The sequence below is a fragment of the Engraulis encrasicolus genome, chromosome 14 (assembly GCF_034702125.1).
Source record: "Engraulis encrasicolus isolate BLACKSEA-1 chromosome 14, IST_EnEncr_1.0, whole genome shotgun sequence".
In the NCBI taxonomy this organism is placed as follows: domain Eukaryota; kingdom Metazoa; phylum Chordata; class Actinopteri; order Clupeiformes; family Engraulidae; genus Engraulis; species Engraulis encrasicolus.
This window is the reverse complement of record NC_085870.1, coordinates 22,715,674-22,720,908: the sequence shown is the minus strand read 5'-3', so window position 1 is coordinate 22,720,908 and position 5,235 is coordinate 22,715,674. Positions and strand designations below refer to the sequence as shown.

At 48.3% G+C, this 5,235-nt stretch overlaps 1 long non-coding RNA gene across 1 annotated transcript; it reads left to right on the top strand.

The window, feature by feature from the left end:
- Positions 1-990, top strand: LOC134462288 (uncharacterized). Its single transcript, XR_010037508.1, has 4 exons — positions 1-203; positions 290-371; positions 463-530; positions 617-990. It is a non-coding gene; the product is annotated as an uncharacterized LOC134462288 (long non-coding RNA).
- Positions 991-5,235: the final 4,245 nt, after the last annotated feature.

The window sequence follows — 5,235 nt, the reverse complement described above, 5'->3', positions numbered from 1 at the left end:
TTCCCGAAATTTGCATTGATTGGAGGAGCGGGTTTGCTTGATTGCGGGGCGGACTCCAACTTTCCATAATTAGACTGCAGTGAGACACGGAAGCCCTTTCGCTTCCTTCCGTTCCACCACTGACCGGGGGTTGTGTTGTTGATGTCGGGGAGGACACTCTAGCTGGTGCTTCTCGCTGTAAGCGAGTGCGTTGACTCGTACAGGTAAGGAGCATTCTTTTCGCTATAGGGCCTTGCATTTGGGGAGGGTTCTCCGATTTGCCTCTAATGTGCGCTCTCCTGTCGTGCAGTCTCTCCTGCTGTAATTGCTCGTGGCTCGGCTTGTGGCTGGAGCACTGAAGTCCTCCGAGTAGTGCGCGAAGCGTGTGCAAGGTAGGATAAGTTATCTTTTTTTTATTACGCTGACAGTAGGCCGCTTTGTTACCTGTGAATATGGGTCAAACTCTGTCTTAATTATTTTTAGCTTCTGCTACGGAGATCTTTGCGCCATCACGATTCAGATTGAGGCTACGTGCGCAGTATAACCACTCGGTATGTAGCCTATACATGATGCTGGTAATCCCTATTGTTAAAATTGCTGTATCCATCGGCCTAATTGTTATACCCCATGTTTACAGGGCGGGGAGTGACCAGCAACTAGGGTGACTCCGCGGCATCACAGGCTGCTGCTCTGTTTTGGGAACATAGTCCCCTTTTGGGTTACTGCTTTCCACTGGCGCGACAGGTCGTCGGCTACTGTGGTCGGGTTCTATCGACGCAGCGCAGACCCCCCAGCAATGCGCACTCTCACCTGCTGACTACCTGCACTCGCGGCAACACCGCTGACCGCATAGGCTATTTTGTGTTTAAGTTTTGATTTGATTTATTTTGTGGTTGCATAGGTGGCAATGTGCAACACCACTATTTTGTGATTATTTTGTGATTATTTTGTGGACGTGGGGGATTCGTGAGAGGCATACCCCTCGCATGTTTCTGCTGTATCATTTCTGTTGTCTTACCAAATTCAACTGAAGACATTCTAAGACATTCGAAGACATTCGTTTTATTTTGTTTTTGTTTCTTTTTTTTCTATTAGTTTGGGTTGATTAATTTTGTTGCACCTGACCTGACTGGGTCTTCTGAGGTCTGTTCCTCAGATTGCAGCAGCCTAACTGCATTGGGGGGGACTGGCTTCTCCAGTCCCAGTGGGTCTCTGTCTGTCTGTCTGTGTGTGTGTGGTGTGTGCGTGTGTGTGTGAGCGTGTGTGTTCAGTGGTGGTTACTTAACATTGGTCTACTTTGTCCTTTCAACCAGGGTGGCTGCACTCCTTCGGCGCAGTGTCTCCTCGAGCAGCATTGACATAGCAAAGTTCAGTAGAGTGGAATGCATTAGTCTGTACTGAATTGACATAGCCTATACACTGTACTCGATCCTGTGTCTCAAGCCCCTTTTCTCTCTTCTATATTTTGGACAGGTGTGGTTGGAGCGAGGCAACCGGCAGGCAGACCTTGGTGGTGGACCCCTCTTCACTTTCTTTGCTGTGCCGCACGACGGGTGTTTATCTTATTATTTTTGTGTGTTTTGTGTTTTTTTTATTATTCCTTCACGAGTGGTGTATATTCTGGGACTTCCTCTTCTCTCGCTCTACTGCCCGGTAAGCCTATGCCCCACCCCCAGTTAGTTCTATAAACATTTGCACAGGCTTCTCTCCAGTGTGGCTATCAGGTTAGCATATTAGTGGAGTTGCAGCCGCCCTGAGTATTGATCCTGTGTTCGTTACAGTATATAGTGGAGCAATTGTGATTATTGTTATCCATTTGTATTGGGCTCAAGCAACTGTAGCCCTTCCTGTTTGAGGAGTACCCTCGCAGTTTGTAAAGTGACTACCTGTGTTTGATGATTGAACATATAAGAAAAAGAAGAGTGAATGAAAAATTGACCTTACAGAATTAATAAAAATTGGTCTTGTTTGAACCCATGTCTCCTCCTTGAAGTGTGCACGAACCTGGGGATCTGTGAATATCTGTTGGGTAACAGGGGGTTAGTGGGTGTCCCGAGGTGACCCCCCCTCGGGTGGCGTAGTCGCAATTGGTAAAATTTCCTGGCCAATACTACAATTGGCGTAGTCGGCAGGATCACACTTCTTACCTGCAGACAGAAGGCATCGGGGGGGGAAGTATGACTAGGCAGCCTACATATTTAATATTTTGAAGGCAAATGGTGGAGAGTGTAACATACCCGCACAACACTTTCGAGGATCACCACGCCACACCAACTACTTCCACGAGCAGGCCAACTAATTACAAGCATCAAAACAGTTCACATTAGGGCGCCGCAATAATGAGAGGGAGCATATCTAATCGCAGGAATGGAAGCACAACTCACCCAGTGTCCACACAGCCCCCAGCGTTCTTGTCGTCGTCCCGACGACACAAAACACACACTAATAACTAACCCACCCCAATGCTAGTCAACCATCCCAGGGTATCGGGTCACAGGATCACCATTCCTTTCGCACGCACACACAGGCAGCTTTCACACGCAGACAAGACACTTTCACACGGCGCACACATGCAGGCAGGCCAGCCAGAGAACGGTCTCACCCTGGACACATCACACGGGTGGTTCCACAGCACATACACAGGGCAGACGCACCCATTCACACTGGTACGCACAAGCATGTGGGAAGGCAGGTGCATACACGCAGACAGCATTCAGACACAGGCAAACGCACGCACATGCATACACTTCCTGGCGTGCGCATATCCGTACGCACACCATCCTGTGTCACCACTCACGCTGACACTCCATCTATGGAGTAGAAAACAGTTGGATCATCACCATCAAGGCAACGCACACACACATGCACACACATTGCAGGAGGACACAGTATGAACTTGAGGGAGTGGACATGGGTGGCCAGCTCCTCACGCCCGGCCACACCCCACCCGAACAGCGAGTCCTCTGCTCTGGAGACGGCCGTCCTCCCGTGGGTTGACGTGGGGAAGGCCGTCCATTGCCCCCCCGCTGTGCTGCCGGTGATGGCTGTGCTCGGGATGGCGCTCGTACCCCATCACAGTCCCGTGCAAAATGCCCCGGCTCATGGCACCGCCAGCATCTGATGGGACTTGCCTGCGACCTTGGTGGAGACCGATGCAGAGCGTCCACCCACTGTGATATCTGTTGCAACTGCTCCTGTTGCCGCCTCATGGTGCTCTTTATCTCCAGCCACTCCTGGGAATCGTCTTCCATGTTGGTCAGGAAGGCCACGACAATGCACAGGGAGATGGTGACAGTGTTCTGCTGGTCGGCACCCCACGCTGTGCCCACCGCTGTTTTGCCCCTAATTACAACCAGCCTTTCAAAAAAATCAAAATAAACTCAAAGCTAAAAAAAGGACACGTCTCTTTGATACATCTATCCTGCCGACTACGCCAAATGTAGTAAGGTGGACCTTTAGATGTTAGTTTTCCTAAAATAATAAATCACCAACCTGCTACTTGTAATTGCACGACTACGCCACTGGGGGACTTCCACCCCAGAGTATATTTTGATGTCAACAACCAATAAGGCACAACAGGTTCGGATAGAATGGACAAGAGACGTACCTTTGTTTAAAGGAATAACAATCTTTTCTTTATTAATACAATTCAAATCAATAGTTAAAAACACTGCGCCGCTGAGATAAAAACAGTAATGCTCAAGAACGGGGTTGGCTGCCACAGGATTTTCACCGAGCCAGGCTAGCCGGGCAGGCTTACTAGTCAAGAATAAAATAGTTCACCACTCCTGCACGAATCCAAGGGCCTATGGTAAACACCAATCACACACACACGCTCATAGGCTCACTACGCTATGTAAGTGATTAAATGACAATAAGTGTGGATATCCACTACACACAGAATAAATCTGTATAATCACACTCAAACTCCTAGTCTACTGTATGGCCCTACAAGTATGGCCCTGCCCCGACTAGAGCAGCCTACAGGCCTAGAACTGTGACAGCCAAACCCCGTAAAATAGCAATGTGACAAGCGGAAGCGGCGGACAGGCAAAAGAAAATCAAACAAACAAACAGAAAGGCTAAAATATTTTGGCTATGGGCAAAACAGCGGTGAGCAGCTGCCGCAAGCAGTCTGCCCACAGAGACCCTCGACGTACTCTGAGGTGTCTGGAATCAGGTGAACACACACACACACACGGATCAGTACATGTTACATACAATTAGTGGACAAATGTTTAACATGAGCTACGCATGTGACAAAGAATATTTACAAGCTCACCTCCACCACACTGAGAGGGGGGGAAGCCACAAGACTGGAGTTAGACGCCACGGGAACTCTGGCTCCTGAGAATGAACAATATATGTTTAAATACACAGCTCTAGCTGGTTGCAGTCATCTAGACAAAACTGTGATCACACATACCTTGCTGCACCAGTAGCAAAGGCACCGGGCATCATCAGCGAATACCGGCACACAGGGAAGGCTCCAAAGAGCCGGTCTAATTCATCTGATTTTATAAAAACAATGGCATAGCCACCAATTACGGATTAGCCACTGAGCGGCTACCTGAGTCCCGTGACGTCATGGGGGTATGGGAACTGCTGAGGGACACACCTTACTGAACAGGCAGTGCGCCCTGTTACACAAGCACAATGGAATCGGTGCCGTTGCATCCCCCTAAATCCAAATGAAATGTAACTCTTTGTATTGACTCGAGCTTGCGGCATTTATTGCCTTCTTTTGACAGCTACTACAATGCAATTCGCTACCTGCTGCCACCTAGTGATAAGGAATTAATACATGATTAAGACGCCAGTCAACAGCAGACACTACTGGATAATGACATATAGGCCTAGGCATTATTTGCTGATAATAATGAATTCGTTTTCTATTTATTTTTTATTTTTTTCCACGGCACACCTGACGATCTCTCACGGCACACTAGTGTGCAGCGGCACAGTGGTTGGGAAACACTGCATTAGGCTACAATGTTGTTCATGTCTGTTTGACTCACACACATATAGGTTCTATACGAGTGGTTCAATTTGTGTTTTTGTGCTCATCGCACAAATGAGACAGGCTTGCTTGATACACAAAGCAAGCGACATCGGTCCATTCAAAATGGTCCGAACTCCGCTGCTTGATTTCATGTCTCCTCAGTCTCTCCATTACGGTTTATTAGCCTACTCTGTTTTGCTATTTTCGTTATTCTTAGCCCTGGCGTTAGAGATGAAGCAACTGTGATCAGTGAG